At 37.6% G+C, this 12,190-nt stretch overlaps 1 long non-coding RNA gene across 2 annotated transcripts in view; it reads left to right on the forward strand.

Moving 5' to 3' along the window:
- The window catches only part of LOC111151013, a 37,096-nt gene that overhangs the window by 18,403 nt on the left and 6,503 nt on the right, over positions 1-12,190 (forward strand). For both annotated transcript variants that reach the window (XR_002640833.1, XR_002640834.1), the window contains exon 2: positions 7,955-8,012. This is a non-coding gene — a long non-coding RNA (uncharacterized LOC111151013). The remainder of the gene's footprint in view (positions 1-7,954; positions 8,013-12,190) is intronic.

The raw sequence follows: 12,190 nt of genomic DNA on the forward strand, positions 1-12,190 counted from the left end.
AGAATGCTTCAAATTTCAACACCTACTAATGATTACCAATGAATAATTTTGATCTTGCACCGTTGTTATAGGATTAGTCAAAATATATGTTAAATTCATACCATAGTGAATGGTCCATAGAAGGTGCTCAATTATTTTTCTTAGACTTATTGAGGTATAATTGACAGGTAAAAACGTACATATTTAAGGTGTACAATGTGAAGCTATGTTATAGGTGCACATTGTGAAGTGATTACACAATCCAGCTAATTAACATAAACATCACCTCATGTACTTACCTTTTTGTATGAGAATAATTAAGATTTATTCTCAGTAAATTTTAAGTACACTATATAGTATTGCTAACCATAGTCACCATGCTATATGTTAGATCTTCGGAATTTATTCATTTGCATAACCAAAACTTTGACCCTCTGATCAACATTTCTCCACTTCCCTTGCCTCCTACCTTCTGGCAACCACCATTCTACTCTCTGCTCCTATGAGTTCAACTTTTTTACATTCTGCATATGAATGAAATCATGTAGTATTTGCTTTTCTGTGTCTGGCTTGTTTCACTTGGCATAATGTCCTTCAGATTCACCCATGTTGTCCTAAATGGAAGGATTTCCTTTTTTTTAAGGCTGAGTCATAGTCTATCGTGTGTGTGTGTGTGTGTGTGTGTGTGTGTGTGTGTGTGTGTGTGACATTTTCTTTATTCACCAGTCAATAGATGCATAGGTTGTTTCCATATCTTTCCATATCTTGCCAGTTATGAATAATGCTGCAATAAACAATCTCGGAGATTGTGATTTTATTTCCTTTGGACCCAGAAGCGAGACTGCTAGATCATATGGTAGTCCTGTTTTTTTTTTTTTTTAATGTTTTGAGGAAACGCCATACTGTTTTCCATAAGGACTGTACCAATTTACATTCCCACCAACCATGTAAAAGTTTCTCTTTTCTCCATATCCTCCTTAGTTAGTACTTATCTCTAATCTTTTGAATAATAGCTATTCTGAGAGCTGTGAGGTAATATTTCAGTGTGGTTTCAATATGCATTCCCTTTATAATTACTGATATTTAGTATCTTTTCATGTACTTGTTGGCCATTGGTATATCTTCGACTGAGACATGTTTATTCAGGTCCCTTGTCCGTTTGCAACTGGGTTGTTTCTTGGTATTGAGTTGTTTGAGTTCCTTGTGTATTTTGGATATTAACCTTTTAGTAGATACATGGTTTAAAAAGATTTTCTCCCATTTTGTAGGTTATCACTCCATTGATTGTTTTCTGTGCTGTGTAGCAATTGTTTAGTTGGGTGTAACCTATTTGTCAATTTTTGTTTTTGTTGCCTATGGTTTTGGGGTCATATACAAAAAATCCTTGACCAATGTCAAGAAGATTTTTCCTCATGTTTCCTTCAGTAGTTCTACTTTTTAGGTCTTACGTTTAAGTCGTTGATATATTTTGATTAGATTTTTGCATATGCTATGAGGTAATGGCCCAGTTTCATTCTTCTGCTTGTAGAGATTCAGTTATTGAAGAGACTCTCTTTTCCCCATTGTGTGTTCTTGGCAAGAAGATGCTCAGTTAATGGCAGCTTTTGTCTTGCTATATTTCAGACTTATCAAAGTAAAATCTCTAACATATAGGCTTTTAGGAGAGGAAGCAGATACAAACGTAGTGAAGTGTGTAAACCTGGCGATTCACAGACCTGTACCCCTGGGGATTAAAAGATATTATATGTTTATTAAAAAAAATTAAAAAAAATAATAAACTCATGAGCATACTGTGGAACGTGAGCCACTGGGACCCAAATTATTAATCCTTTTTCTTGCAAATCCATCTGACTACAGTTGAATGTTCTCAAGGAAAGTTAGAATAATTCAGAAATCACTCTGAGACTCAGTGAACACTTCATAAATGCTTATTAAACACATAAACAGACTGTACCAGGCACAGAGATTGTCAATAAAATTTATCATATTGTGTTTGAGAGGAGAAAATGTTAAGATTCTGTGACTTATTTTTTATGCAAGTAATTAACTAGTGACAAGCTGAGTGAGTCAAACAGAGAAAACAACTGATTTTCTATCTTAGTTATATAACAAATATATTTTTCTATGTAATTAACAAAGATTACTTTATTGTTGAAAACCATTATGGAGCAATTCATGATTTTAAAAGTGCATGCCCAGTTTTGGTTTTATTCATTCCTTAAAGTGACCCTTTATTAAGTGACCTAAGTTATAGGCTGTATGGTCTTGACTTTAGAGTCAAACAGTACTAGAAGTACTGGAAGTACTAGAAGTCATAGCTTCAACAATTTTTGTTATGTGACCTAGTGCAGATTATTTTACTTTCCTGAACTTTAGTTATCTTCATATAAAAATTAAGCTAATAGTATTTACCATGTATGGCCACTACAGAAATTAGCTTATGATAAATGCTTAGCATTCCAGTGGGCACATTGGAGGTGTTCAATTTACTGGAAACAATTATTCCTGTTATAAGTTGGAGAGAGGTCATTGATCCTGAGTTTATAGAATCTGAGACTCAAAGAGTTAAGTGACTTACAGTGTTTGAAGTGCACATCACTGCACTCTGTGTTCTAGAAGGCATCCGCAGAACACTGAGGAAGCTGGGCCCAGCAAATTCCATCAGCTACCAGAATCATAGCATGGTTGACTTATTTTATATCTACTGTCTCATCATGATACTAAAACTTTAAAAGTGCTTGGACTTCTTATTTAGCTTTTATTTTGTGGCCTAGAAATATTATAGAATCACTTAATATGATCACTTTGAATTTTCATATTATTTCAGTTAACATAAAAGATTTTAGTGACAGATTATTAGATAATGATTGATAATGCTTGGTTTATAATTAATTATATTAAACTATAGCCTGCTGTACAATTATGACTGCCAAAACTTCATCACACTTCAGGGGTGGAAACTAGTTAGATACTGCCCTGGGATTAGCCATCAGATCATCTGGAAACTGAGTAACTATCATGTGGCAGAGATTTATTTTTTTTGTAGAAAAAGTTTATGTTATTCTAACATTTTCTGAGATCAAATTTTAGGACTCTTAAGAACCTTGAAAAGGTGATAAATATTTGTGGTTCGTGCTTAGTCTCCGTGGAGAGAAAGCATTATACAATCACAGATATATATGGGGAGAGGTGGTGTATTTTTTCCATTATATAAGCTGTTGGTTTGGATCCATAAACATTTTAGGCTTCCTTTCCTGGATACCTAAATTCAAAAGGGACATGGTTTTGTCCACTCAGTTAGATGAAAAATTAAGAAGTTAGAGTCTAATAGTTCCTGAATTTTGCCTCAGAGAACTCAAAAATTTTTTCCATTTTATTTTATTTCTTTTCAGTGTTCCAGCATTCATTGTTTATGCACCACACCCAGTGCTCCATGCAATACATACCCTCCATAATACCCACCACCAGGCTCATCCAACCTCCCACCCCATCGCTCCAAAACCCTGTTTGTTTCTCAGAGTCCATAGTCTCTCATGGTTTGTCTCCCCCTCTGACTTCCCCCAACTCCCTTCTCCTCTCCATCTCCCCATGTCCTTCGTGCTATTCCTTATGCTCCTCAGTAAGTGAAACCATATGATACTTGACTCTCTCTGCTTGACTTATTTCACTCAGCATAATCTCTTCCAGTCCCATCCATGTTGATGCAAAATTTGGCTATTCATCCTTTCTGAAGGAGGCACAATACTCCATAGTATCTATGGACCGTATCTTCTTTATCCATTCGTCTGTTGAAGGGCATCTTGGTTCTTTCCACAGTTTCGCGACTGTGTCATTGCTGCTATGAACATTGGGGTACAGATGGCCCTTCTTTTCACTACGTCTGTATCTTTGGGATAAATAACCAGTAGTGCAATTACAAGGTCATAGGGAAGCTCTATTTTTAATTTCTTAAGGAATCTCCACACTGTTTTCCAAAGTGGCTGCACCAACTTGCATTCCCACCAATAGTGTAAAAGGGTTCCCCTTTCTCCTCATCCTTTTCAACACATGTTGTTTACTGTGTTGTTAATTTTGGCCATTCTAACTGGTGTAAGGTGGTATCTCAATGTGGTTTTGATTTCAATTTCCCTGATGGCTAGTGATGATGAACATTTTTTCATGTGTCTGTTAGCCATTTGTATGTCTTCTTTGGAGAAGTATCTGTTCATGTCTTCTGCCCATTTTTTTGACATGATTATCTGTCTTGTGTGTGTTGAGTTTGAGGAGTTCTTTATAGATCTTGGTTATCACCCCTTTGTCTGTAGTGTCATTTGCGAATATCTTCTCCCATTCCATGGGTTGCCTCTTTGTTTTGTTGACTGTTTCCTTTGCTGTGCAGAAGCTTTTGATCTTGATGAAGTCCCAGAAGTTCATTTTCACTTTTGTTTCCTTTGCCTTTGGAGACATATCTTGAAAGAGGTCAAATTTTTTATTTAGAACAGGCTTGTCTTGGGTGCCTGGGTGGCTCAGTTGGTTAAGCCGCTGCCTTCGGCTCAGGTCATGATCCCAGGGTCCTGGGATCGAGTCCCGCATCAGACTCCTTGCTCAGTGGGGAGCCTGCTTCTCTCTCTGCCTCTGCCTGCCACTCTGCCTGCTTGTGCTCTCCCTCTCTCTCTCTCTGACAAATAAATAAATAAAATCTTAAAAAAAAAAAAAGAACAGGCTTGTCCTGAAAGTTCTAGTTAGTGGGATGGCCTTTCTCCGATGTTTGCCTTTTCCCCAAGGGATCTATTATTCATGACAAGAAAGAAACACTTTCAGTTTATTAACTCACTTACTCAAATAACAAATATTTTTAAGTGCCTACTATGCAGTGGTGTGCTGGTAATCATCTTCTTTGGAACAAAAACCCTTGATTTTTAGCATGTAGTGATTTCTGGGTGTGTACCTTCCCCTGTGGCTGATTCCCTGCTTTCAGTGTAATGTCACAGAACACAGAGTTGGAGAGAGGTGAGCAGCACTGGCTCTACCAAGCTGGTCTGAGCCAGTTCAAGCCTACCCATGACCCTGTCTGACCTTATGTGTCACATACCTTGGAGATACATATGTGTAATATCAGTACCAGATGAAAATGGAACAATTCGGCTAACTTTCCAGAAAAAACTAAATTGTTTGACTTATTTTTTATTCAGGTGATAAACTGAAATTCTAAATGAGTAGAGTAATAAAAAACCTGGATGTTTTAATTTAGTTCTGTGCACTGTCACCATTTCCATGATCAACACAGATTATCCTATGAATAATCTGCTGTTGATCAGTAGAAACATAATTAGTTCAACCATGTAATTGGATATTTGGAAATAAGATGGAAATGAAATTATGAATTTTCATCCATTAGATACAAGCCATTCACCACTGTATAGCTTTTTTGTTCATTCATTTAGAACTGTTATAGTATTGAAATGAGTTCATTCCATCACTATAGGTACCTTCTTCACATCGATTGGTTAGAGTAGTCCACTAAAGTTAAAGTCTTGGGATTCAGTACTCTGTGTTCTGTTGCATGGCTATAGCTTGCCTTTACAGACAGGCCAGCCATCTTGTAATGTCATATGGGAAATGAGTAATGGGGAATTGATGGATTAGCATAATCCATGTGCACTCTTGGAAAAAAAAATCAAGGGTAAAAGCCCTATGGATGATAGGTCAAGAGCATTTCTATACTATGTGTGTGTGTGTGTGTGTGTGTGTGTGTGTGTGTGTAGTTCCTTTCTGTATATTTTTAGACATTTAAACAATTATTGAACTCATATTGCATATAGATTTTGTTTCTTGAATTTTTCTCATTAAACATTTTGTTAAAACTATTTCCTCAGATAATAAAAAAACCTCTGTTACCCTCTCAATAGGTACATAATAGTTTATATTCTGTGTGAACCATCATATTCCTAAGCATTCAACAATTTCGGACATTCAGGTTGTTTTTCACATTTTTCTTTTATTATGAAGGAGATGTCTTTGTCCAGAAATCTTTGGTCATGTGTCTGATTATCTCATTAGGTGAGATTCCTGGTCAAGGATATGGACAGTTGGAGGACTTTGGAGACATAAAGTCAAATTGCTGTTCAGTGAGGTGGTCTTGCCATACCTTATATGATGTCTCAGGTGCTGCCTCCTAGCATCAGGACTATAATTTTTCAAACTTTACTCACTTGATAGACAAAATGTGGTATATTGTCTTAATTTGCCTTGAGAGTCCTAGTGAGGCTGAACATTTTTGGTGTGTTTGCTGCTCATTTACATTTCCTTTTCCATGAGTTATCTGCTCATATCCTTTGTTCATCTGTTGAACTTTATATTAGTTTGATTGGGTTCTGCATCTAGAGAGAGCATATAATGTTGTGTCTCATATTCCATGCAAATATTTTCCCCATTTTACTTTTTTATATTGGTTAGCACGTTCCTGTGATCTATGGCAATTAAAATGTTTATATTTCATTTATACTTTCCTTCTGTAATTTCTCCCATTGAATTTAAACTTAGCAAGTTCTTCTCCATTCAGATTGGATAAATATTTGTCAACATTTTCTTTCATTTTTGTGATTTTTAATTTTCTTAAAATTTAAGTTTTTACTGTTTCTTATTGACTTCAGAATATAAATATAACTTAAGGATTAATATCTAATGAGTCATCCTAACATCAATTGCAGAGACTACTTCCATCCTCTGGCTTTCATTTATTTAATATTTATTTATAGCAAGGTCTGTTTTTGAAACATTGATTTTGGTCCATGTTTTTGTCTAGCCTTGTGTCAATACCATTCTTATTTAATTCTTATAGACATAACATTTTAATAACTTCTAGTACTAGTTTCTTCATCATTAGTCCCATTTTAAAACTAAGTGGTTTAACTAGTTTATTTTCCCAAATTACTTTAAAATAGATTTTTAAAAACTGTATTTGCAACTGGTACAGCCACTCTGGAAAACAGTATAGAGGTTCCTCAAAGAGTTTAAAAATAGAGCTGCTCTGTGACCCAGCAATTGCACTACTAGATATTTATCCAAAGGTTAAAAACATAGAGATTCAAAGGGGCACCTGCACCCCAGTGTTTACAGCAGCAATGTCCACAACTGTCAAAATATGGAAAGAGCCCAGATGTCCATCAACAGATGAATACAGAAAGAAGATGTATATAGAGAGATAAATAGATAGAAAGATGGATAAAAAGGAATGTTATTCAGCCATCAAAAAGAAAGAAATCTTGCCATATGCTATGACATGGATGGAACTACAGGGTATTATGCTAAGCAAAATAAGTCAGTCAGAGAAAGACAAATATCAGATGATTTCACTCATGTGGAATTTAAGAAACAAAACAACGAATATAGGGGAAGGGATGGAAAGATAAAATAAGATGAAATTAGAGAGGGAGACAAACCGTAAGAGACTCTTAACTCTAGAAAACAAACTGACGGTTGCTGGAGGGAATTGGATGGATGGGGAGCTGGGTGATGGGCATTAAGGATGCCACTTGATGTAATGAGCACTGGGTGTCATATGCAACTGATGAATCGCTAAACTCTACCTCTGAAATTAATAATACACTATGTGGTAATTAATTTAAATTTAAATAAAAAATTAAAAAAATAAAAACTACATTTGAAAAGGTTTCTATTGGGATTTTGGTTATGGCTGTGTTGAGCTTAGGCATTAATATGGGAGGAATTGTTCTATTAACATCACATGAATATAAATGACAGCAAAATTGTTTACCTTATAAAGTCAATACAAAAGGAGAACCAAAAGTTGAGGTGTAGAGGCACAGAGTAGTGTGGAGAATCATCAGCAAATTGAACTTGGGTCAAGTCTCACTCATTTATGTTTACTGGCTGTGAAGTCTTGAGCAAGCCAAATCTTAAAAACTGTTAAGATTTTTCATCCTATTCCCTCATCTCTAACATGGGAATAATATTTTCTCTGCTTACATCATAGGGTTGTTGTGAGAACCAAGAAAGAGTCGGATTCTCAACGCCTTTTGGAATATTAAAATGTATGTATTTAAAAAAAAACATTTAGATTGTTTTGATCCCTAAGTAAAAATTCCTCTCATATGGACAGGTCCAGACCAGAATCTGAAGACTAAAACTGATTTTCATCTCCTTCAGCTGGGAAACCTATAAAATAAGCTCGCTGTCTACCTCATCCTTTAAAAAATTGAATTGTTTAATTTTTTTTCCACTGCAGAGATACCTCATTTACAAAGACCCTAACTTTAAAAAATTTTTTTAAAAATTTTTTTCAGTGTTCCAAGATTCATTGTTTATGCACCGCACCCAGTGCTCCAGGCAATACATGCCCTCCTTAACCACCACAATCAGGCTAACCCATCTCCCCATCAAACTTTTTAATACTGAAAAGAATGCCTTCAAATTTTGTAAGTAGGAGGTTGGCAAGCAAATTGCTCCTGGCAGGAAAGCAGATCATATATCTTGAGTTTATCTCCCTCCTTTAGGGGGTGTCAAGCCCTGATCACCCTGGGCTGTGCATATGGAGCTCTAACTGACTTGTCCTGCTGCTGTCTGGGTTGGGGCCGCCTTGCCCAAGGCATCTGAAGAGTGCTCCCTCTCCCCAGCCTGTGGTTTAGGAAGCTTAGCTTCTTCCCCTCCAGTAATGACTTTCTGCTGTCATTTTCAAACTACCTACTACTGTTTATTTGGAATCTAAACATCTGGGAAGCTTAAATGACCAAATTTGTTGAGGGCACAGTCTGAGCTCTAATTTTATGTCCATGAGACACTTGACAAGTAAACACGTTGATAGCAGGATTTATTAAATGTAACCTCTGCAATAGAATTTCGGCCAGGAAGATTTAGTTCAATCTTCCGTGGCCCCGTTTATGATGGAATTTTAGTTCTGAAAGAGACGGAGCAATCTCTAGCTTAACCCTTTCAACTTGCAATGAAGGAGGCTGATGCAGAGAGAGATGGGACCTGTTCTACGCCTTGTGACCAGTCACTGGCAGAGCTGGGAACAGAAAAGAAACTAGCTTGCTCAATTCTTTCCACATGGCTCCAATACTGCATCATTCTGAGTATAGCACCAAGGCAAAGCAATGCATAATGTTCGAGTGTGCTGCACAATCTGGGAAGAGGAAAGTTATGCTCAGTGACAGAGTATCTTAAAGATACAAGGCTCAGAGTGTCTTTAAACACAGTCCTTTAAATGTCTGAAAGAAGTAGAAACCTTGTGAAAAGTCAGATTTGCACCTTGAAGGGCAAATTGCACCCAATCTTCTTGGGTCTTGGATATCTCCTTTCTCATTTATAGGAAGATATTTAATAAGAATAAACGTTTTTTGCTTAGTCTTATGGGGGGCGGAAATACAGGATCTGATCAGAACCCAGATTTCAAACATGAATGTGGGATTTGATCACCTCCTCAGCTGGTCTGGTCAGTTCTATGGACTGATTATTTCTCAAAGTGGGGACAGAGATGATCTACCTCCCCAAATCCTTATGGTTGGCTTTCTGGACTCTTCTTTGTCTACCCTCTTGTGACCTAGCAACTGCAATTTCCGTTTTGTCCCCAACAGGAACTCTGCTTTTCATGGATTTATTTCCAGCTTTTTAAAAAAATAAATATTTTATGTATTTATTTGAGACAGAGATCACGAGTAGGCAGAGAGGCAGGCAGAGAGAGAGGGGGAAGCGGGCTCCCCGCAGAGCAGAGAGCCTAAAGTGGGGCTCGATCCCAGGACCCTGAGACCTTGACCTGAGCCAAAGGCAGAGGCCTAACCCACTGCAGACGCCTAACCCACTGAGCCACCCAGGCACCCCTAATTCCAACTTTTTAAAATTTTTTCAACTTTGGTATTTTGGACTTTGAGTCTTTTTTGTTGTTGCTGTTCCTTCCCTTGGAATATCCAACTTCTCATTCTCACAAACAGCTTTGGTTAGTGATGGTCTTTCTTGGTTCTCAACTTCTGGGGCCCTCACCTCTGTGTCACATTGGTTCCTACACCTTTTGGTATTGTCTCCCTAAGCTAGGTTTGAACCCTGGAAGGATCGGGAATGCAAAATTTTCCTCATGAGTAGCCCTGAGGCCAGTAGGTGATTATAGGGGGCATGAATGAATTGAAAAGGAAAAAATACAGTGGTGTGGAAGGGAGAGAATCAAGTTGAGAGGCTGCTTCTATTTCTTGTCACAGAACTCACTCCAGTCAAGTTTGACACAGCTTCTTCTATATTGATTCTTGAATTCTCATTACCACAAGTGAAATGACAGCCCCTGGGGTGTTCTCATTTCCCAAATTTCTCTGGCTTTATTTCATGGTCTCTTTCCTCTGAATGACCTTGCTTCTCTTTGAGTCATGGCAATAATTATTTGCTTTTCATATGTAGTTTTTTGCCCTCAAATAGTTTCAGGTATTTACTTTCAAGACCTACAAGGACTATTGTAAGAAAAACAAATTAGGCAGACAGGCTGTGGCTTGAGTAAAAAGTCTACCAGAGGCAAACTAGAAATGCCTCTCCTCTAAGCTTGTAGTTCCTAATGACCTATCTCTATCATAATCAGTCATCTTGTATTATCATGATAGAGATATCAAGATTCTTTCTCTTATTAGTCCTTCAGCTCAGCTTTATTTATTTTTAGGTTCCAAGTACCTAACACAGTGTCTGGTATACAGTAAACCCACAATAAATATGTGTGGGATATTAAAAAAAAAACTTAGGTTTCTTTTAAAAAAATAATTTTGTAATAAGTGAGAACTCTCCTCTCCTTTTTTTCCTCTTTATTTTTTTCTTTGATATGTTTTCTTACAGTAACAGACAAAATGAGGGTCTGGTCACCTCAGGCAACAAAATGGCGTTTTCTTTCTCTACCTCACAACCTCTGAGTTTCCCTTAAATCTCACCTCAGCTTGTAATGTTTGCTTTGTCTGTGTGGTTATGAGCATCTGTCCTTTCTATTTAAGGTTGTGTGTAACCATTTGCTTCTATGGAAAAAAAAAAGGTGATTCTTGCAGCAATGGTTTGCCGAAGCTGGCGAAATGGATTGGTTTTGTTGACAAATAGCCCCTGTCTGAATTGCTGACATTTCTCAGCCCTCTGCTGGATTGCACAACATTGTGCAACTTTATGTGGAAATAAATGAGTTTATTAGCAATGAGTTGTGTGTTTGTGGCTGTGTCCATGTATGATAATAAACATCTTTTGTGGGTACTCACAGCAATAATGACACCACTCTTTTTCAGTTCACCCTTTACCATAAACTATGCCATTATTCATTTCAGTGGGAGCATCTAACCTCAAAGAATGTTATGAGAGTAGCTTGTTGAAACAGAGTAATGGACAGTAGGCTCTGAGTAATCCTCTACTGGCAGGACTGTGTGATAGCTGAGCAGATGGTTTCTTCTATGTTGGTGGTCTGTAATATTTCTACTTGAAACCGTTCACATCTAACACAGCTTTGCCACACTAGACCCAGGAGTTTTTAGTGACTAAAAACAGTGCAGTATTTTCTGTAGTCAGCTCTAGTCACTCGTGTGGTGAGCTATGCCTCCAGGGTGCTTCTTGAGGACACTCAGCTGACCTGCAGTCTCTGCCCTCAGAGATCGAAGATCATGGAATAAGCCATTGGAGGTGCTCAAGATTTCAAGTGTCAGGAACCCAGAAGAAGCTTATGAGCAGACAGAGCTGAAGCTCAAGGATGGTCAGAACAGTTGGGCTGTGTGGGGGTGCGGTGGAATTAGGCAAGGTTTGCAGAGAACTCTTTAAGGGAGAAATATCCTGAACTCATGAATAGAAGGACTAGTAGTTATGGTAAAAAAAAAATTGAGTAGAGAGTACATTCTAGTTTGCCTGGGTAGGGTCATACGGGAAGTTAAGGAGGAAGGAGCAATGAGTTGTGGGAGATGGAAGGGAAATGAAACCATTAGATAAGCAGGCCCGCTAAAATTCCCTCAGGAAAAAAAAATGTAATTACAATCTGTCTGAAATACCAAAGACTTCTAGATAAGACACTAAAACAGAAGCAGAATCTGGGCTTACTTCAACATTCGTTGTGCATTTGCAGAGCACAGAGTGAGGTGTTGGAGAACGAAGAGGGGTGAGAAGAGGTGCTGCCCTGAAGGGTCTTAGCCCAGTTAGAGACAAGCTGTACATGAATTATTTCAATAGGCTGTGCTTAGTACTGGGCCAGAGGTGTGCCCAGGGCACTATGGAAGCC

This window comes from Enhydra lutris, unplaced genomic scaffold (genome assembly GCF_002288905.1).
Source record: "Enhydra lutris kenyoni isolate GAN:26980312 unplaced genomic scaffold, ASM228890v2 scaffoldscaffold25, whole genome shotgun sequence".
NCBI classification, from domain to species: Eukaryota; Metazoa; Chordata; class Mammalia; order Carnivora; family Mustelidae; genus Enhydra; species Enhydra lutris.